Source organism: Microcaecilia unicolor, chromosome 1 (assembly GCF_901765095.1).
Source record: "Microcaecilia unicolor chromosome 1, aMicUni1.1, whole genome shotgun sequence".
Classification (NCBI taxonomy): domain Eukaryota; kingdom Metazoa; phylum Chordata; class Amphibia; order Gymnophiona; family Siphonopidae; genus Microcaecilia; species Microcaecilia unicolor.
Window position 1 is genome coordinate 653,216,286 of NC_044031.1, and position 22,564 is coordinate 653,238,849.

At 45.8% G+C, this 22,564-nt stretch overlaps 1 long non-coding RNA gene across 1 annotated transcript; it reads left to right on the forward strand.

Annotated features, from left to right (window-relative positions):
- Positions 1-630: 630 nt before the first annotated feature.
- On the forward strand, positions 631-7,604 carry LOC115460576. Its single transcript, XR_003940514.1, has 3 exons — positions 631-643; positions 1,686-1,689; positions 7,524-7,604. It is a non-coding gene; the product is annotated as an uncharacterized LOC115460576 (long non-coding RNA).
- The last annotated feature ends 14,960 nt before the right edge of the window (positions 7,605-22,564 follow it).

The window sequence follows — 22,564 nt, forward strand, 5'->3', positions numbered from 1 at the left end:
CATCCCCGTTCACTCACAACAAAGCAAGCAAACCTATGAGATGCTGCAGGACATTTAATAGACAGGAGTGGAAGAAAGCACAGCAAGTCTACAGTAAGCAAGGAAGCCCATTGGTTAATCTCTGTTTCCACTCCCCTAAGCAGTCGTCATTGGCATACACTCAAAAACAAGCAAACCTAGGAGCTGCTGCTGCACATTGTCGTTTTTACATTGTTGATAGTGCCTTAAAACGTCAAGGACAAAAGGAGGGGGGAGGGGGCGGGGGAAGGAGGGAGGACCCTGCAACTTGGAGGAAGGAAGGGAGGGACGGAGGGGGGACCCTGCAACTGAGAAAAAGGAAGGGAGGGAAGGGGGACCCCCCCTGCAACTGGGAGCAGGGGGGGGACCCTGCAACTGGGAGACGGACCGGGGGGGGGGGGATGATGACTCTGGAACTGGGAGGGAGGGGGACCCTGGCACATACTCTCATTCATACACACACACTCGCACCCAGTCTCTGTCACACACACACACTCGCACATTCACTCTCTCACACAGTCACTCACACACACTCAAACATACACACTCCGAGGAAAACCTTGCTAGCGCCCGTTTCCTTTAAAACAGAAACGGGCCTTTTTTTACTAGTGGGACAATAAAGAAGGTGACATCCTATATAATAATTCTCACCTCCAACGTTCTAATGTGCCTGGGACCGTGGCTCCCTCGGAGGTGGTCTGCTAGGCAGTTTAGAATGCACTGACGTCAGTGATGTCACTGACAGCTGATTCCAAGGCAAGGGGAGGAGTAGGGAAACATACGGAGCGTGTTTTCCTACTCCTCCTCCTGCCTGGGAAACAGCTGTCAGTGCCTCCCCCCTCGGCGCAACACCCAAGCCCCTGCCCTGCAAAACCGCGAGCCAGGCAGGGGGAGGAGTAGGGAAACACGCAGAGCGTGTTTCCCTACTCCTCCCCCTGCCTACCAATCAGATCTCAGTGCCACCCCCTCAGCGCAACACCCAAGCCCCTCTGCCCCGGCGCAGCACCCAAGCCCCTACCCCCCCCAGACGCATCACCCAAGACCCTCCCCCGGTGCATCACCAAAGCCCCTACCCCCCCTCTCGGGCACATCAACTCCCTCGTCACCCGCAGCCGCCAATACTAACGCTGTCAGGCCGCTGCTGCTTCTCCTGTGGAGCAGCAGCGGCCGGTGCAAAAAGCCAAAAAAAGATTTTTAACCTGAAACGCGGCTCCGTAGACAGCCATCTGGCATTGGCTGTCGTCACTGCAGCCGCTCCTCCTCTCCCCTCCACATCACTGCCCCTGCAGGAAGACCCCAGAGGAGCGCAGCGACGTCAGAGGGAAGAGGAGGAGCGGCTGCAGAGATGACAGCCAATGCCAGATGGCTGTCTACGGAGCCGTGTTTCAGGTTTAAAATCTTTTTTTGGCTTTTTTTTCTTTTTGTACCGGCCGCTGCTGCTCCACAGGAGACGCAGCAGCGGCCAGACAGCGTTAGTATTGACGGCTGCGGGTGGCGAGGGGGTTGATGTGCCCGAGGGGGGGGTATGGGTTTGGGTGATGCGCCGAGGGGGGAGGGGAGGGTCGCTGGACATGGGTGGCTACAGGGGGAGAGGAGGGTCACTGGACATGGATGGCTGCAGGGGGAGGGCAGGGAAGAGGGAGGTGGGGAGGGGGTCCTGAGACCAGATGGGTGGCTGCAGGGGAGACAGAAGGGATGCTGCAGGGGAAGAGGAGGGTTGCTGGACATGGGTGGCTGCAGGGGAAAGAGGTGGGTCGCTGGACATGGGTGGCTACAGGGGGGGGGCAAGGGGAAAGGAGAGGAGGGTCATTGGACATGGGTGGCTGCAGGGGTGGGTCGCTGGACATGGGTGGCTACAGGAGGGGAAAGGAGAGGAGGGTCGTTGGACATGGGTGGCTGCAGGGGGGCAGGGGAGAGGAGGGCTGTGGGACATGGGTGGCTGCATGGGGGGCAGGGGTAGAGGAGAGCCGCTGGACATGGGTGGCTGCAGGGGAGAGAGGAGGGCCGCTGCACATGCGTGGCTGCAGGGGCAGAGGAGGGTTGGTGAGGAGGGGTCCTGAGACCAGATGGGTGGCTGCAGGGGAGACAGGAAGGACGCAGCGGGGGGGGGGGGGGGGGGGGAATTACCTTGATAGCGCCCATTTATTTGCCTACCGAAACGGGCCTTTTATACTAGTTTTATTCATATTTGTTAATTTCCTTTCCTTGAGTCCTACTAGATACTCTGGGACTCACCCTGGACGACTGCTGTATTAAGGATTGTTTAGGGTTTTCAATCTGCTCTTTTCTTGCTTGAAGCAGGGAATTATGGTTATTAATTGTAATGTTCCGCAAGAGTTATCTCTAGGGGGCAAGTTTTTTGGTCTGCTTGAGCAAAGCAAATACTGAAGCATTCCAGCAGGCACCAGCCCTTTAGAATGACACAGGGACAAAGTTTGTCCCTATCCCTGCGAGATTTGGCCCTGTCTCCACAAGCTCTGACCCCATCTGCACAAGCCTCAAACAGTTATGTAGTACAACACCAGAGATACAGAAAGAGATGCATTTACTCCTGTACTGTGCAAATATAAAGATTGCACATGCCAAGGATGGTGTTAGGGGAGCGTGACTAGACAAAGCTTGACCATTTAGATTCTACAGATATTACTGCTATTAATAAAAAATTATGCCAACTGACAGATTGGTTTCAAAGTAACAAATTGATCCTAAATCCTGTAAAATCTACTACATTACTTTTCACCAATCATTCAGTCAAAACATTGTGTATACTTATTACTTTACTAGTAAAAATGGCCCGTTTCTGTTTTAAAGGAAACGGGCGCTAGCAAGGTTTTCCTCGGAGTGTGTATGTTTGAGAGAGTGTGTGTGAGAGAGAGTGAATGTGCAAGAGAGAGTGAATGTGCAAGTGTGTGTGTGACAGAGAGAGAGTGAGACTGGGTGCGAGTGTGTGTGAGAATGCGAGTATGTGCCAGGGTCCCCCCTCCCAGTTCCAGGGTCATTGTCGTCCCCCCCCCCCGGTCTGTCTCCCAGTTGCAGGGTCCCCCCCTCCCTCCCAGTTGCAGGGGGTCCCCCCTCCCTCCCTTCCTTCCTTCCTCCCTTTCTCCCAGTTGCAGGGTCCCCCCTCCCTCCCACCCAGTTGCAGGGTCGGTCACCCTCCCTCCCTCCCAGTTGCAGGGTCTGTCTGTCTCCCCCCTCCTTTTGTCCTCCACGTTTTAAGGCACTATCCAGTTGAAACAGCTTTAGACTTGTTTCAGATGGAACAACAATTTAAAAACGACAATGTGAAGCAGCAGCTCCTAGGTTTTCTTGTTTTTGAGTGTATACCAATGTCGGCTGCGTAGGGGAGTGGAAACAGAGATTAACCAATGGGCTTCCTTGCTTACCATAGACTTGCTTTGCTCACTTCCACTCCTGTCTATTAAACGTCCTGCAGCATCTCATAGATTTGCTTGCTTTGTGACTTCACCCCCAATCAGTGGGATTCATGACGTCAGTTTGATCTACAGCACCTAGCAGACCACGGTTCCAGGCAGCCTCAGAACGTTGGAGGTGAGAATTATTATATAGGATGTAATAGCCACGTTCCTGTACTTCTACCCACGCGTATTCTTGAGATTATTTTAGATAATACTCTGTTTTCAACAGCAAATTGGCCAGCTTGTTCATTGAACCTTCTTTACATTATGCTTGATTAGATCTACATGACAATTGCTTGAACCTTCAGTCCTTAATGTTAGAGTTCATTCTCTTGTGATCTCGAAGATAGATTATTGTAATTTCTTGTACAAAGGAGTCAGGGTTAAAGATTTTAAACAGTTACAGCCACTTCAAAATACTGTTCTTCGATTGATATATAAGATAGGAAAATGTGACCATATTATGCCCCATATGAAGACAGCCCATTGGCTCACTGTACAACAAAGGATTACCTATAAACTCTTTCATTTGGTCTATAAAACACTACATGCAGAAGAACCTCCCTATCTGTATCACCATTTAATCCAATGTGTCCCTGCTTGCGCTCTTTGATCTCTCAATCAAAATCGCTTATATACGCCTAGTTATAAAGAAATTCTACCTGAACATACCAGAGAATGTATTTTTTCAGTACAAGGACCACTTTTGTGAAATTCACTCCCTTCTCATCAAAAGAAAATTTGAAATAAGAAGATTTTCAGCTCTCTGTTCCCTGTACTTGGAATTAAAATATGGCACTCTCTACCTATTGCCATTAGAACAGAAAACAGCTACCTTAGCTTCAGGAAGAGGCTTCATAACAATCCATTGACTTCTATCTCCTAGTATCATTCATTATCCTTTCCTATAATGTTTTTGGTCTCATGCATTACACCAGTGGTCTCTAATTGTTCCCATACCTCACACTGCACTGAGCCCTGGAAAGGGGATATTAGCGGTATACAAGATTTGATTTGAATTTGTAGATATCCTTGACCCAATTCAAAATAGGCTTGAAGACCTATCTTTTCTTAGAAGCTTATACCTAAAGTGCTGGCTTATGCGAATCCTGCTAAGCACTAGAGTTACCTTGTGTGTATTCCTCCCCTGCTTTTCTATTAAACATTGTAGTTCTGCCCCCCTTTCCTTCACTATGTTGTGTCATCTATGAACTCCCCCTTTTATTGTTGTTTTTAGAATGTAAACCACCTAGATGGCAATGCCGTAGAGCAGGATAAAAGTGTGTAATAAACTTGAAACTAGGGCAACTGCCCTTGGCCCCTGACCAGGGAGAGCCCCAAGCCTGCTCGAAGCCGAAGAAAGTGCAGCCGGGTAGTGGGCTTTGGGGTCCCCTCCCAAATTTCTGCCCTGGGCTCCAGCTAAGTCTAACACTAGTGCTAGCACGATGTACATATCAAATCTGACATATTCTAATCACAAAATAGAAAATAAAAATTTTTTTCTACCTTTTGTTGTCTAGTCATTTTATTTTTAAAATCATGTTGGTCTCAGGCTCTGGTTTCTGCTTCCCTGTGTCTTCTTTTAACTCACTCACCAGGTTCTCTTGTCCATTTGACATCTCTCTCCATGTCTATCATCGGTCTTCCATTTCTGCGTTCCTATCATCCCCCACGTTCAACATCTCTCTTCTCTGTATCCCCGTACTTCTCTGTCCAGTATCTCCCATGTGTTCATATTCCCGCATCCATCATAACTTTTCTATCTCCCTATCCTCTCCCCCTGTGTTAACAACATCTCCCTTCTGTGTCTGGCATTGCCTCTCTGTGTCCGTATACTATCCCCACACGGCATCTCCTCTTTACGTCCCTGTCCCTATGCCACCCTGCCCATCTGCTGGTCAGAAAGAGATATAACCCATTGGTATGGACCGGTCTAGTAGGACTCAAAGAAAATAAATCAACAAGTAAGAATAAATTTCACCATTTGTTTTATTCTTAGTTTGTTCTATGGGTTTGGTTTACTAAAGCTCCCCCCCCCCTCATTTTGGGACAATTGTCAGGCCTTAAATCTGTCTTGTCTGACATGCCTTATTGCTATGGCCAAGACAGCTGTTCTTCTTCAGTCCTTAGGTTGGTATTCAATTTCACCAAGAGTCAGTTGTTTCCAACACCAATACTGGAGCATTTGGAAGTGATATTCAACATAGGCTTAGGGAAGATATTTCTTCCTGTTGCTCATCAGCAAAAGATTCACACCAAAGTCAGGATCTACTTTCCCTTCCATGTCCCAGGGTCTGGGAATATGTTGAATATGTTCAAGTTCTGGGCACAGTGGCCTTTATCTTGGATGTTCTTCCGTGGGCCAGATTCCACATCAGACCACTTCAACGATCCCTTCTCAGCTGTTCGTCACCATCTCTCTTGGATCCTCCAAGTCAAACTCGGCCTCAACTGGTGGATTCAGCGCAGCCTTCCTCTGACAATTCAGAACTGCTCTCTCTCTCTGCAGGCAGCTATCTGCAGCTCATTTGCTACTAAGGTGTGCCTTAGCTTGGTACAACAGATTCCAGATTCCTTCCAGGAGTCCGACAGTCAACCTCGAATTGCTGGATGAGACAGGGCTGGCATAGTTAGCGGATTCCTTGTATGACTTGATTTGGGTGTCGGCCAAGCAGATATCTTTAGCGGTTGCGCCACTGGGCGGGAGATGCAGCTTCAAACAGCAGCTGGTTAAGCTCTCTTCTAAGGGCAAGCTGTTGTTTGGAGAGGGCTTAGCGAAGTTGGTGAAAAATCTGGGTGACTCGATGACTCGGCATCTTCCTGAGGACATCTAAATGTTCTTTCCGGTTGGGCCGCGCTTGCCCTTGTTGTGAAGCTACCAGGTGCTATCATCCAGCTATCAGCCCAAGCAGGGTTTCGGAACGCCAGGATTTTTCCTGTCGAGATTGTCCAGATTTGTCCTTAAGGAGTGACGCTGCGCGCAGTCCCATCTTGTCATCCTAAGATGGTTTTTGCCTTTCATCTTAATCAACCTTTGTTTCTTCCCATTTGTTTGAAGTTTGCTGTGTACTCCTGCACTATTTGGATGTAACCAACAAGTTTCATTGGTCAGATCATTTGTTCGTGCTTTGCTTGGTATCTCAAAAAAGTAATGTGGCTTCCAAAACCACGATGGCTCACTAGGTCAAGGCTATCACATCCGTGTATTTGCTAGCGGTAAACCACTTCCGGCTGGATTCCAGGTGCATTCTACCCAAGCTGTTGCTACTTCCTGGGTGGAAACCTGTATGTTCTCCCTGAAGGAAAGATTAAGGGCAGCAATATGGTCTTCCTTGCATACCTTCTCTAGACACTACCATTTAGATGTCTCCACTCAGTCGGACAAAAAAACAAATGAGGTTCACACCCCTTTACTGTTGTAACTTTCCACCCCTTTACTGTTGTACCTTTCCACCCCTTTACTCTTGTGTCCACTCAGTCGGATGCATCTTTTGGAGTATCGGTGCTATCTGCGGGAGCTTCAGGTTCACACCCTACTTAAGGACTGCTTTGCTACATCCAATAAGTCTCTGGATTCAGCTGCTACTTATGCTAAGGAATGAAAAATTATGTCTTATCTGATAATTTTCTTTCCTGTAGTCACAGCAGATGCCATGGTTTTCCGGCAGTTCCTATCGGTTAGTTCTCTCTGTTGGACCATGTTGCTGGACTGTTATAATCGGTTTACATGTTTGTAGTTCTTGATTTATCACTTTTCTCTATGGGGAAGGAGCAATGTTATAATTGTTTCTTTCTGCTTTGTTATGAGAAATACTGACTGACCAAGGAGCATTCTGTCCTAGAAGACAGTTTGTTTTTTATGTATTTATTTATGGCATTTTACTCCACCTACTGGTAGATGGTCACAACTCACAAGTCTCTAAATTTATCTGCTAAGGCTAAAGGAAAGAAAATTGTCAGTTAAGAGTCATAATTTTTCATTTGTGTGTCCAGCAATGTTTATACTAGGATATATTTCTATTGTATTTTTGGTGTCTGAATTTAATATTCATTTTCCTTTCTTTTCTAGGATGCCCTGTAGAATGCTAGAAGTGATGGACTAGGACAGATATCCCTGGAGTTTTCCAAAAAAATAAAAAATTGTTGGCCTTTCTCAGACGATGTTCCACATAACTGAAGGGATGCACTTAAGGTCAATGTAAACTTGACCGATGAGCAAAAACAGCAGATATGGTGGAAGAAGGTGTTGTGTGAGCTGTGGGACCATTTCAAGCTTTGGTAAAGGTCTCGGGGGAGTACTCGTGTGTCTGTGGAGACTCCTTCAGAGACAGCGGGGCTGCAAACTTGTTTGTTTTTTTTGCCAGGAACAGCAGCCATTTACAGGCAGTGTTTCTCATACTGCAGCTTCTCTGCAACAGGTGTCTGTACAGCCCCATTGGGGCTTGTGGAGTCAGAATTGGTTTTACTGCCTCATTCCAGGGTCCATCCTCGGAAGGGAGGGTTTCCCCCTAGGGCCACTGAATGCTTATTGATTCTATCATCTTTTATAGCTTTTTAAACCTGCTTAAGTCGCTGAGGCTGGTGCAGCTGGAAGTAATGCTGTAGCCAGGACCAGCCCACCAGGGGATGCAATATCCTCTCTCACCGAGGATGTGTCTCCAGGAACTTCTGCCCAGGAGGGAAGGGTTAGGACTGCTATTGTAGTTGGTGATTTGATTATTTGGCATATAGATAGCTGAGTGGCTGGTGTACATGAGGATCACCTGGTCACTTGCCTACCTGGTGCAAAGGTGGTGGACCTCACGCATCACCTAGATAGGATTTTAGATAGTGCTGGGGAGGTGCCGGCTGTCTTGGTACACGTGGGTACCAATAACATAGGAAAATGAGGGAGCGAGGTCCTGGCAGCCAAATGTAGTCTCTTAGGTAGAAAGCTCAAATCCATAACCTCTAGGGTAGCATTTTCCGAAGTGCTCCCCTTTCCACGCACAGGGTCCAAAAGACAGGCAGAGCTCCAAAGTCTCAATGCATGAATGAGGCAATGGTGCAGAGAGGAGGGTTTTAGATTTGTAAGGAACTGGGCAACATTCTGGGGAAGGGGAGCCTATTCCGGAATGATGGGCTCCCATTTAACCAGGGTGGGACCAGGCTGCTGGCACTGGCATTTAAAAATGAACCTGGGGAAGGCTGACAGTCGTTCAAAGTCGCATGGTTCAGAACAAGTTATCTTTCAAAGATATCACCAAAACAGGGAAAGACAGGGTATCCAGATAGCAAGGTTGCAATAGAGACCATAATAGACCAGTAGTACATAAGTAATGCCACACTGGGAAAAGACCAAGGGTCCATCGAGCCCAGCATCCTGTCCACGACAGCGGCCAATCCAGGCCAAGGGCACCTGGCGAGCTTCCCAAACGTACAAACATTCTATACATGTTATTCCTGGAATTGTGGATTTTTCCCAAGTCCATTTAGTAGTGGTTTATGGACTTGTCCTTTAGGAAACCGTCTACCCCCTTTTAAAACTCTGCTAAGCTAACCGACTTCACCACGTTCTCCGGCAACGAATTCCAGAGTTTAATTACATGTTGGGTGAAGAAAAATTTTCTCCAATTTGTTTTAAATTTACTACACTGTAGTTTCATCGCATGCCCCCTAGTCCTAGTATTTTTGGAAAGCGTAAACAGACGCTTCACATCCACCTGTTCCACTCCACTCATTATTTTATATGCCTCTATCATGTCTCCCCTCAGCCGTCTCTTCAGGCAGGCGGCCCCTATGTGAAGAAGGTCAGATGAGGTGCACTACTTGTTGACCCTCGGGGACGTCAGTCCAACCCCCAGGCGGAGAGCTCCTGGCTAGCTCGCAAAATATGTTGGTCCACTAGCCCCAACAAAAATACATATACTTTCCCGTAAGGATTGCCTTTATTCAGCAACAATCAGCAACCTTTCTTCATCATATGCATACTATGACAGAACATAAACACAAACACAAATACAAAAAGCATTCCTTTAAGCAGCTGAGGATACAGGCCTCTTCAGCAGCTGCAGCAGCAATGAGAAGGAATGGGGGGGGTGGGGGGGAGAGAGAGAGAGAAGAAAGATGTGAGAGTACATAGGGCACCAACCTCTGTCCTAGTTCCCCAAGAATGTGGCTGCCCTCCTAAGGTCTGTTAACTACTCTTAGATTTAACCATACAGCACTGTGGTTGTTACAGCTGTTTCCCCACATGGAAGTACATATATGGCAATTCAGCATATTTATGCAGGAAAGTTACAAGGACAAACCCACAAAATTTGGTTATGCCAAAAATCAGCCTGTCACTTAAAAGATAAAGGGAGGCTGTCCCAGCCTATGCCCCCCCCCCCTCAGAAATATTATCTGAGACTTCATCTGGGAATTTGCCTGTCCCTAACTTGATTTCCAGGATAGCAATAAGAACTGAGAATAAAAAATAAAAATTGAAACTAAGGCTTACTAAAAAATGAAAAAAACAAAAAAAATGCTATTCCACGAAGTAACTCCCAATTTCTCCCACCTTTTCCCTGCCTCTCACAAAAGATAGTCCTCATTCAGGACTACAGTTACTGTGAGGCAAGTTCCTCCCAAACCGATTTTAGAAGCAGCAGCAAAACCTTCAACTAGTTATTGTAACTACTGTAGGGGCCTCTGCACTACCGTCTTAAAATTAAATTATTGTTTCAAACAAGACTGAAATTTTGTAGCAAACTATAAGGATGGGTTGGGATCACAGTCAGTGTTACATTTGCTTCTCCCTGCAGCAGGGGCGTAGCCAGACTTCCGTGGGAGGGGGGTCCAGAGCTCGAGGGGAGGGGGCACATTTTAGCCCCCCTCCCGCCGCCATTGTCGCCCCCCCCCCATCTCTGCCGACCCCCCCTCCCGCTGCGAACCCTCCCCCGCCGCCGCCTACCTTCCATTTTGCTGGCAGGGGACCCCACTCCCCGCCGGCCGACGTGCTCTCCGACCGTTCTGCTGCAGAGGGGGGTCTTCTTCCTTGCGTGCTGGCATCCTGCACATTGTGCATGCGGGACTTCAGACTCAGAGAACAGTTCTGTTCTCTGGGTCTGACGTCCTGCGCGTGCGGCGTGTGGGATGTCAGCGTGCAGGGAGGAAAACTTTTCTCTGCGGCGGAGCGGTCGGGGAGCACGTCGGCTGGCGGGGAGTGGGGTCCCCCGCCGGCGGGGCGGAGGGTAGGCGGCGGCGGGGGTGGGTTCGCCGGGAGGGGGGTCCCGACTGAAATCTATGGGGTCCCAGGCCCCCTCAGGCCCCACGTAGCTATGCCACTGCCCTGCAGCAGAGGTGGGCCTCCCTGACAGCCCAATATATCTAATAACCTCCAAAACCTTCCCCTAGGAAAGGTGGAGGATCCCCCCCCTCCAAAATTGGGATGCCGTCTGCTGATCCCATTTAGTCTGCTAAACGGACTCTTCAGAACTCTGCTGCGCGTCTTATTTTCCGCCTAGACCGATATACTCATATCACCCCCTCTCCTCAAGTCACTTCACTGGCTTCCGATCAGGTACCACATACAGTTCAGGCTTCTCCTACTAACCTACAAATGCACTCGATCTGCAGCCCCTCACTACCCTCATCTCCCCTTACGCTCCTACCCGTAACCTCCGCTCACAGGACAAATCCCTCCTCTCAGTACCCTTCTCCACCACCGCCAACTCCAGACTCCGCCCTTTCTGTCTCGCCTCACCCTATGCTTGGAATAAACTCCCTGAGCCCATACTCCAAGCCTCATCCCTGCCCATCTTCAAATTCTTGCTCAAAGCCCACCTCTTCAATGTCACTTTCGGCACCTATCCATTGTACCTCTTTCCAGGAAATCTAGACTGCCTCAATCTTGATTGACTGCACTTTTTGTCCTTTAGATTGTAAGCTCCTTTGAGCAGTGACGGTCCTTCTTTGTTAATTGTACAGCGCTGCGGAACCCTGGTAGCGCTTTAGAAATGTTAAATAGTAGTAGTAGTAGTCATGCTAGAAAAACTAGCTTGAAAAGCAGTAGTTGGCAACCCATCAAAGCAACCATTGCTGTTAACAACTGTAAGCTACCAGTGTCCCCCTCCACAGGCAACCATTGATCCCCAGTGGGGCCAAGTGTGCATCATAGCCACACCCAGATATCTGGTTCTTCATGTATGGTCATTCAGCTAGCACCCATACAGGATTCACCACTACAAAACCTCTCATTGGGCTTCACTCTCATTCCCTGTGGTAGTGAATCTCATTCTTTGTGATTGGCCACCCTTCATCTCTGCGATAATGCTAACAATGGAAAGGAATTATGGCAGTGCTAGCCTCTGCTATTATCTATAGGTGCTGGAAGGGGGCGAGACACCCAGCAGGCCATGGCCCAGCCAACTTTTCTACCACTGTCCTGATCAGCTGATAAGCAGACATGGCACCAAAACCTGCACTCTGCTGAGACTAGCATTATCCAGCCAGCAGTGTTCCCACCAAAAGTAGGCCCCTTTGTAGAGTTAGGAGCTGGCTTTTTTACCTGCCTACCAGTGACAATGAGCTGCTTCTTCCCTCCTTCCTTCTTCCTTTTGCATTCAGCTCTAGTGCCTACCAGGGACATGGAATGTGAAGTGAGCGAAGCACCCCGCCACACATGCGCACCAATAAGCAAATGTCACAGCCTGTAAACCAACTGCATCCGGTTCTTAGGGACTCTTGCTGTACATGCTCCTCATAAGTGTCTTCTGGAAAAAGGCATAGGCCTTGCTCTACTGTTGCTGCTCTCTGCCCCTAAGCAGGAGAGGCCATCAAAGTCATGGTATCTAATTTGACCAGAACCAGAAGTGGTCATCAAGGGAGCTTGACAAACTTTGTCTCCCGACTGCCAAGGGACTGGTGAAAGAACCAGATCTTGCTGCCTTGCAAGATCTCAGCCTTCTCCCTCTCCCGTTTTCTCCCTGCAGCTGCAGTCTATGTGCTAATCCTGTGGCTGTGCACATGTTAGATACTGTGCTGAAGGCAAACGGTGCAGTCTTCCAAACTGGAGGAGCAGTTTAATGGTCAGAGCAGCAGGCTAAGAACCACGAGGCTGGGGCTCAATTCCCACTGTGGTGCCTTGTGATTTTTGTGCGTTCAATTCTGGTCGCCATATCTCAAAAAAGATATAGTAGAATTAGAAAAGGTTCAAAGAACAGAGACTAAAATGATAATGGGGATGGAACTCTTCTCATATGAGGAAAGGCTAAAGAGGTTAGGGCTCTTAAGCATGGAAAATAGATGGCTGAGGGGAGATATGATTAAGGTCTACAAAATCCTGAATGGTGTAGAATAAATAAAAGTGAATTGACCTTTTTACTCTTTCAAAAAGCACAAAGACTATATGGATGTACTTTTCAAACAAATAGGAGGGGGGTCACATGAGGCAATGGAACAGAGAAGACACTGAATTGTGAAGCTCCTCCGTGTCCACTTTCCATCGGCCATTAAATCTGCTTTGCAATACAAAATCTACTTACTGGTCATGGGAGCTATTCAGGAATGTGTCCCTGGTCCATTGTCGTACATCGGCGGAAGGCTTTGTTGGCTGGATTATGCAGAAAATACTGAGAAAGGAAAGGAATAAACTACACATGCAGGACAGCAAGATGGTGGCTCCATGCTCTCCTCTGAACCGTGCTATCAGCTCAGCTTAGACCTCAGAGATCACCACCGAGGTGACAGCAGTGGTAGAAGCTGCCCTGGATAAAAAAACTCCAAATCTTCGATAGAGCAGAGGAAGCCCATGAACCTCCAGATACCGTTGGGCTGAAATTTGATGCTCACCAACAAATGACAAGTAATTTGGAGGACCAGGCTCATTCCTTCACTCAAAATCAAAACCAGCTCCTGAAATGCTTAGAGAAGCTAGAAAAAAGAAGTTGATGATCTTGAAAATAGATCCCGATGCAATAACTTGAGACTTGATGGAATTCCCGAATCCTTAGTGGAGAAGGACTTGTGCTCCTTTTTGGAAACTTGGATTCTTCAATCCCTTCACCTTGAGGCGTCCTTACAATCCTTCCAAATACAGAGGGCATACAGACTGGGGGCCCACCACATGGTGGAGAATAACCCTAGGGCAGTTATTTTCCGCACTTTGAATTTTATGCACAAACATAATGCAAACGATTAGAGCTTGGAAAGAGCTACAGTATAATAGGAAGAGAATATTATGCCTCCAAGGTTATTCCATCAGTGTTCAAAATTTTCGCAAAGCATTTGCGCCCGTATGTACCACACTAGATAACAAACACCTGAAATTTGCCCTCCTATATCCTGCAAAGTTGCGGGTGCTCTATGATGGACAGCATCAAGTTTTTGAAACAGTGCAAGCAGCGCAGGACTTTTGAATTGTCTGCCTGGAGCTTTGGCAGAGACCTGAGGAATTTCAGTCCATCATTGCCACAAGTAATATGCATGGAACTTCACCGCACCTTAGGTGATCTCCTGCTGTTCTTCCCTTGTGGGTCTTTGGTTGGACTGCTTAGCTTTGATATGATGGTCTGTCAAGCCATTCTCATGTTGCAGATCTTTGGTTCCTTGAATGATATACCTATTGCCTTATTGGATATGGAACCCATGTAGTTTTACATTGTTGCTTGCCTTCTCTTAGGACTGTTCCTGCCCCCTTTAATGAGATTTACATTGAGTGTGGGGCATTGACTGTTCTCTGTTGATGGGGATCTCCGCTGCTAGACTCTCAAGACAAGAACCCTTGAACATTTGTATGTGATTTTTTGTTTTAATTATTACTTTGCCTTATGGACTATCTGACTTGGTTATGTCTGCTCCCTTTGTAATTGATTGGTGACTCTTTCTGGATGTGATGCTCAACATTTGGGGACAATCATTCTTTATGGACAAAGTGTTTTGGTTACATATGATCTATAAAGGGTTTTTTCATCATCTTTGTTACGTGATGACACCTGGACCTGGGTTTGTTTTCTTTGCTATCATTGCCTGGTAACTTTTCTTGGCTATGTTACTAAATGTTTAGGGACAGTCAATCCTCATGGACACCATTATCATGCTATGTATGTTGAAAAGTTTTTATTGTGTGTGTCTTATTATACTGCCTTATAGATAGAGAAGGGACATAGCATTGTGGGTGACTTGATCTTTGCCATTGGCGAATGGTTAGTGGGGCTTGGAAGGAGGAGTGGGATGTTGTAGAGGGGGTTGGGGTGGAGGAGGGTTAGGGTGGGGAAAGAGGCTACTGCACAGCTTTGGATTTGGTATTTCTGGTGTATCCTGGAATATTGCTGTGGGGATGATAATTCAGACCCTAATTTACTTTGTTATGGTTGGTGATTGGCAACTGGTGTGGATCTGCTTACTGGGGTGGCCCAGGTTGGGATGTTGGAGGCTAGGACGGCATTACAACCCTTATTTTTTTATGTGGTGCTGTTTCTCTTCCTCTTGTCCGGGTATTACCTGATGGGGATACAGATATTCTTATGGAATGTGGGTGGTATATCATCTCCGATTAAGCTTTAAAAAAATCCTACATAGCTTTCATCATAAGCAGGCCACAATAGCTATGTTGCAAGAAACTCATTTGACAGCAGCAGAGCATAGTAAACTTGGCAAGTGGTGGGTGAGTGGTTCGTCTATGGCAGAGTTATGGTGTCACCCCTATGCCTTCCCTCCAGACGCGATTATTTTTATTTATTTTAGTTGTTACATTTGTATCCCACATTTTTCCACTTATTTGTGGGATTATTAGTAACACAGGCGGCTTTGAATGAGTTCTTACATCAAAGGGCTAAAAAGTCAGTTCTATATTATCAATATCAGCTACATAAATTTGGGAATACCACAGGTAGTTTGCTAGCTCAGTTGGCTAATCCCAGGAGCTGTTCTTCTAAAATTCTAATGCTTAAGACTGCTTCTGGGACCTTGGTAAATACTGATAAAGAAACCAATCTGTTTTTTAAAGATTACTACCAGAAATGGAGTCAATTCTGAGCCTTTTCAACTTTACAGAGGTACCAGACAGGGCTGTCCCTTGTCTCCCCTACTATTTGTGTTGATCCTGGATCCATTAATTAGGGATATTCTGGCTAATCCAGAAATTACAGGGGTTGCTCTAGGTCATACTGAATTTAAAATCTCCACTTTTATGGATGACCTACTGGTGCATCTATCTCTCCTTATGGACTCTGTCCCAGTGCTTTTAGAAAGCTTTGCTAAACACGGGGCATTTTATAGGTTAAACTCAACATGAATAAATTGGGAGGTTCTAGCAATATCTCATTCTTTGCAGAATCAATGGGTGGGTGCCTTTCCTTTGAAATAGGATACTATGGGCTTTAAATATCTAGGCATATATCTTCCAGCGAATCCAAGATCTCTATATCATACAATATAGGCATCTTACTACAGCATTCTATACAGCAATTACTTTTATGGACCACTCTTCCTTTGTCCCTGTTGGGCTGTATTGGTCCCATGGTAGCTGCATGTTCTCTGACATATTCCCATATGGGTGATCAAACATGACTTGAGGACATTGTATCAGGAGCTCACTAAATTTTGTTTGAAGGGGAGGAAACCCAAACTTAAATTAGAATTCTTGATTGGGGGGTAGGTAAAGGGTGGGTCAGGTGTCCCCAATCTACGGAGTTATAGCCTGTATTTTATGACACCTACAGGATTGGGTATGGGATTGAGAGCTGCACAGGAACGGGGTTCACAGGAATCCCGCGGGGATGGAAGCAGTTCTGCGGTGTTCCCGCAGGGACGGAGGCAGTTTCTGCGGGGTTCCCACGGGGACAGAAGCAGTTTCTGCGGGGTTCCCATGGAAGTGTAAGCTGCACCTGCCCCAGCCTCTCATCTACAGAGTACCAAGTTCTTTGAGTGCTGTCTCCTCCTTCTCCTCGTCTTCCTTGCTTTGACAGCACAAATGTGGAAAGTCTTCCATTAAGGAGGTGGTAGAGACACAAATGATTACGGAATTCAAAAAGGTGTGGGATGAACGCAGTTCTCTAATTAGAAAATGGAAGTTATAAAAAACCTAACCGTAAATGGCTACATGTGTGTGGCTGTGTCAAGTGATGTTTAGATGGCGACTCTGGCTGTGATGAACTAGGACTGATACTTGTATGGTCTGTGTCTCATACATAGCAATCTGGTTTAGGATGGGCTGGAAAGGGCTTTGACAGCAACTTTAGTGGCTGGAACATAAGGACAATGCTGGACAGAATTTTACAGTCGTGTCCCACAAATGAGAAGACGAATAGACTGGAGTGGGCTTCAACGGCAACTCCAGCAGTTGGAACATAAGTATAGGGCCAGATAGACTTCTATGGTCTATGTTCCAGAAACACGAAAGACTATAATCAAGTATATAATATCACACTCATTGATTTAATCATGAATTGATAATGAGTTTGACTATTGGGTAGACTGGATGGACCTTTCAGGTCTTTATTTGCTGTCACTTACTGTGTTACAATTAATCCTCTTTGCTCCTGGGCTGATGCACAGACCTCAGCTCTGACACAGGCATGAGCATCGGATGTCACCTGACCTACTGGCACAAGCATGTGGTGACCTCTCAGCACACAGTGCCAGTAAATCAGAGACAAATCTTAGATGTGTACACCAGAGTGTTCCAATTTTCAACTTCCATTTCTTCCTTGCCTACAGCGCTGTGGCTCAAATCCAGACAGAGACTGAAGGAGCTGACCAGAATTTTCTTTCATGTACCATTAAATTCTTACGGGGATGGGTTAAATTCTTGCAGGGATGGGTGGGGACAGGTTGGGATAGGTTACATTTTTGTGGGAATGGGTGGGGATGGGTAAGAGTCTGGCAGGGATGGGTAAGATTTTTGTCCCTGTGCAACTCTCTATGGGGAACTTAGATTTTACTTCAGGGCTGGATAATGCGGTTTTTAGGCATTGGGCTACTCGGGGTTTAGTATCTGTGTCGCCGATCGAGGCTGATAGTGCTCTCAAATCCTTAACTACCCTTCAACAGGCTTTGGGCCTGCCATCTACTGAATATTATTCATATTTACAAATTTCCCACTATATTAAGGCCCTTTTGAGTAGTTCTTGCTCTAGGGGGCTTTTAGATAAGCCGGACAGTTTCTTTGCTCCCTCTGGGAACCCACAGATATCAGTATCAGGCCTCTATAAGTTATTTGAAAAAGTAGCCCCTCCACGGCATTATGATCTTATTGCAGCCAAATGGAACATTGAATCCGGGGGTTGATTAAAAGGGGTGGATCAACTTGTTGCCATAACTCAAATTCCTACCAGAATTCACACTGCCACTTACTGGGAATGCTAATTTCACATACTTACTAGAGGCTATTTTTCTCAGAAACAAGCATTTAAGCTGGTTGTGTAAATTCTGCACTCTGTTTCAAGTGTGATGTTTCTGATAGTACTCTGTCTCATGCATTTTGGCATTGCTCATTGGTACGAAGATTCTGGAACAAACTTTTAACATTGCTGGAGCACTTTTTGGAATATTTTGCTTGGTACAAGGGGAAGCTGTTTTTCAGAGGGCAGGAGTCACTGGTTTTTCTCCGATCGGGAGTTTTTTTCAGTGACGTAAGAAACCTGACCTCTGAAAGATTTTGATAGTAAATACAGGACCAGTGATAATAAATACTTTCAGAAAACAGCTTGAGCGCATGTAAGAAAATATCATGCAAATGAGTTCTGAATAGAACAGCCAAGCTGGGAAGATTTGAGGTCCTCTTAATAAAAGTAAGAATAAATAAGTGATTTATAACCAGCTGCAGTTGTTTGAAGCAGAATATTTTGAACACCACGTGGTAATACAACATTAGAATAAGAATAGATCACCAGTGGTCCCTATTTAGGTATTTTTATGGTATACTACTTGCAATGACAACACAATATGTACTAGAACATTATAATTGGTAGTGAAGCAAGAAGCCGGCAAAAGAATCGGTTGGACCGCTAGATGACCGAGGGGTAAAAGGGGCAATCAGGGAAGACAAAGCCATAGCGGAGAGATTAAATGAGTTCTTTGCTTTGGTCTTCACCAAGGAAAATTTGGGAGATACAGGTGCCAGAAATGGTATTCAAAGCTGACAAGTCGGAGAAACTGAATGAAATCTCTATAAATCTGGAGGATGTAATGGGGCAATTTAACAAACTGAAGAGTAGCAAATCTCCTGGGTCGGATGGTATTCATCCCAGAGTACTGAGAGAATTGAAAAATGAACTTGCGGAACTATTGTTAGTAATATGTAATTTATCTTTAAAATCAAGCATGGTACCGGAAGATTGGAGGGTGGCCAATGTAACGCCAATTTTTTTAATAAAGGTTCCAGAGGAGATCTGGGAAATTATAGGGTGTTGAGCCTACCGTCGGTGTTGGGCAAAATGGTAGAGATTATTATAAAGAACAAAATTACAGAGCATATTCAAAAGCATGGATTAATGAGAGAAAGCTAACATGGATTTAGTGAAGGGAAATCTTGCCTCACCAATCTATTACATTTCTTTCAAGGGGTAAACAAACATGTGGATAAAGGTGAGCCGGTTGATATTGTGTATCTGGATTTTCAAAAGGCATTGACAAAGTACCTCATGAAGGACTCCAGAAGAAATTGGAGAGTCATGGGATAGGAGGTAGTGTCCTATTGTGGATTAAAAACTGGTTAAAAGATAGAAAACAAAGAGTAGGGTTAAATGGTCAGTATTCTCAAAGGAGAAGGGTAGATAGTGAGGTTCCCCAGGGGTCTGTGCTGGGACCAGTGCTTTTTAACATATTTATAAAATGATTTAAAGATGGGAGTAACTAGTGAGGTAATTAAATTTGCTGACGACATAGTTATTCAAAGTTGTTCAATCGCAAGAGGATTGTGAGAAATTACAAGAGGACCTTAAGAGACTGGGCGTCTAAATGTCAGATGACGTTTAATGTGAGCAAGTGCAAAGTGATGCATTTGGGAAAGAGGAACCCAAACTATAGCTACGTAATGCAAGGTTCCACGTTAGGAGTCACCGACCAAGAAAGGGATCTAGGCGTCGTTGAGACGTTGAAACCCTCTGCTCAGTGGCTAAGAAAGCAAACAGAATGTTAGATATTATTAGGAAAGGAATGGAAAACATAAATGAGGACGTTATAATGCCTTTGTATCGCTCCATGGTGTGAATGCACCTCGAATATTATGTTCAATTCTGGTCACCGCATCTCAAGAAAGATATAGTGGAATTAGAAAAGGTACAGAGAAGGGCGACGAAAATGATAAAAGGGATGGGGGCGACTTCCCTATGAGGAAAGGCTGAAGCATCTAGCGCTCTTCAGCTTGGAGCAAAGACGGATGAGGGGAGATATGATAGAGGTCTATAAAATAATGAGTGGAGTGGAACGGGTAGATGTGAATTGTTTGTTTATTCTTTCCAAAAATACTAGGACTAAGGAGCATGCGATGAAGCTACAAAGCAGTAAATTTAAAACGAATCAGAGAAAGTTTTTCTTCACTCAATGTGTAATTAAACTCTGGAATTCATTGCCAGAGAATGTGGTAAAGGCAGTTAGCTTAGCAGGTTTTAAATAAGGTCTTGACGGCTTCCTAAAGGAAAAGTCCACAACCATTATTAAATTGACGGGGAAAATCCACTGCTTATTTCTGGGATAAGCAGCATAAACTGTATTGAGCTTTTTTGGGATCCTGCCAGGTATCTGTGACCCGCATTGGCCACTGTTGGAAACATGATGCTGGGCTTGATGGACCTTTGGTATGTCCCAGTGTGGAAATGTACTTATGTAACTCTGGAAGAAAATCCAAATTACTCCTAATAGGAAGAAGGTCAGAAATTTGAGGATCCTGGTTCCAAGCCGTGCCATATCTGTCCAAACTGCATGGAGTGGGGCCAAGAGCAGACTCTATTTCAAATGTTTGGAAAGAGACTGAATAGTGGCATGTAAAAGAGACAAAGGAGACCATGGAGCCAAAAAATTCTGTTCATGTAACAGACAGGCTTTATTGTATCATCCCAATTCTGGCAAACCCAAACCATCATGAGATCATCATCCATAAAGCAATTGAAGCTTCAGCCTCGCTTTCCTACCCTTCCAGCACAAGTGGGTCAAATAATGGGAGAGGAGTTTAAGATCCTTCTTAAAAGATACAAGGAGAGTAATTGCAACACGTACAACCACTTGGGGAACAGCGCCATCTTATACAAACTAATCCTCCCCAATATTTGGAAAAACGCGATTCGAAAGTGCCAAACCCCTCTGAGAAAAATTACACTGGCTACCAATCAAAGAACATATTGCTTTCAAAATCTGCACCCTGGTTCATTAAATTATCTACAGAGAAGCCCCGGGTTACATGACAGACCTCATAGACCTACCAACAAGAAATACAATCAAATCAGCACGAACATATCTAAATCTCCATCACCCAAGCTATAAAGGACTCAAATACAAATTAACTTATACATCCAACTTCTCCTATATCAGAACACAACTGTGGAACACACTACCAAAAGCCGTGAAAACAACATACGACCACCTAAACTTCCGGAAATCACTAAAAACCAACCTGTTGAAAAAGGCATACCCCTTCGACCCAACCTAAATCCTTAAACCTTGCAATACAACGAAACCAAACCCGGAAACAGACATTGCATAACTCTTCCTGTCTGCGATCCCCCAATGTGTCTATAACACATGAACCTATTCGACCACTGCCAAAGCAGCCCCCTTCCTCCTTGTGCTGCCTCAAGAGCGAGGAAGTCAGATGCCTCCAGCTGCCAATGCCAGCACTCCCCAACCATTCTCAGTTCATGCATGAATTGAGCATGCTTGGGGAGTGCAAGTGTTGGTGACTAGAGGCACCCTGCTGACTTCCTCGCTCCTCAGGCAGTACAAGGAGGAAGGGGGTGAGTCAGGCAGCGTATTTCTTCAGCTGGTGGGGCTTCAGCTACTCCACCAGCCATTGAACAAGTACTGCAGCTTTCTCTCGTATGTTCACCCTGCTGTCACCCTTTCTCTCTATGTGTGCCCCCTGTACCTTCATCCTTTTGCTCTTACAGTATATGTACCTCCCTGCCTTCACCCATTTTCTCTCATACGTGCCCTCCTTTTTTTGAACTTCTATATCTGAAGATTCAAGTAGAACTGAGACGTCCAACGCTTCCCTTTTCCATAGTGGTAGATTTCTTTTTCCCTCAAAGAAAGTAAATCTTGTTAATAGGAGGCATCACAGTCTGGAATACCCAGTATTTCATGCAAATACTCCTTAAATGTATCCATAGGGGCCAAACCAAGGATTTTTGGAAATTTTAGAATTTGCAGATTTAAGTGTCTAAAGTAGTTTTCCATCTGCTTAAGTTTTCTGTGTATGGCAATCTTATCTTGCACCAGGGTATTAACAACCCATTTAGATTCTTCAACTTCTTGTTCAAAACATTGCACATTTTTTTTTGATGTTCTCTACCAAGACCATCTTTCTTCTGAGCCAGTATTCCCACAGTGTTGAGCAGAGCATTCAAATCCGAAGAACATTTCACTAATGAATCAACAGCATCACCCAGATAGCCTTGAGGGATACATTGGGGGCTTCGACTACTAACTTTAAGCCATTGCCCCTGAGGATTCAGTCAGCGCGAAGACAGCACTTATTCCGCTGGCTTCACTCTTCAGCACTTTCTTAGTAGGGACTCCTACCGCCATGGGACTCGGCAGATTATCATTGAAGGGTACAGTTGCCACACTTTGAGGCTTATCTGCACAGCCCAATGCTACGCACAAGTTCTTTCCTCATCTGTGGAATGCTGTTCCACCTATGGCATTGAGTGATCTTGTGGGGGTTAGACCTTCGCTCCCAGGAAGTTCAGACACTTTACCTTTGGATGACAGAGCAGAAGACACCCGAGACTACGGTTTCTGGACAAAGCCATCCATGCATTGTTGCTGCTACATGAATGAGCTGGATGATTTAGAAGGTCCGACTCTGCCTTTCCTTCTCTTCTTAGGAGCCATAATGAAGGAAACAGAATAAAGGTAATTAGTGGAGAGAAGTAAGCAGCACACTGCATTGCTTGCCAATGTCATGCTGCCATTTTGACTTCTCCTCCGGGGATCGACCATTATATTCT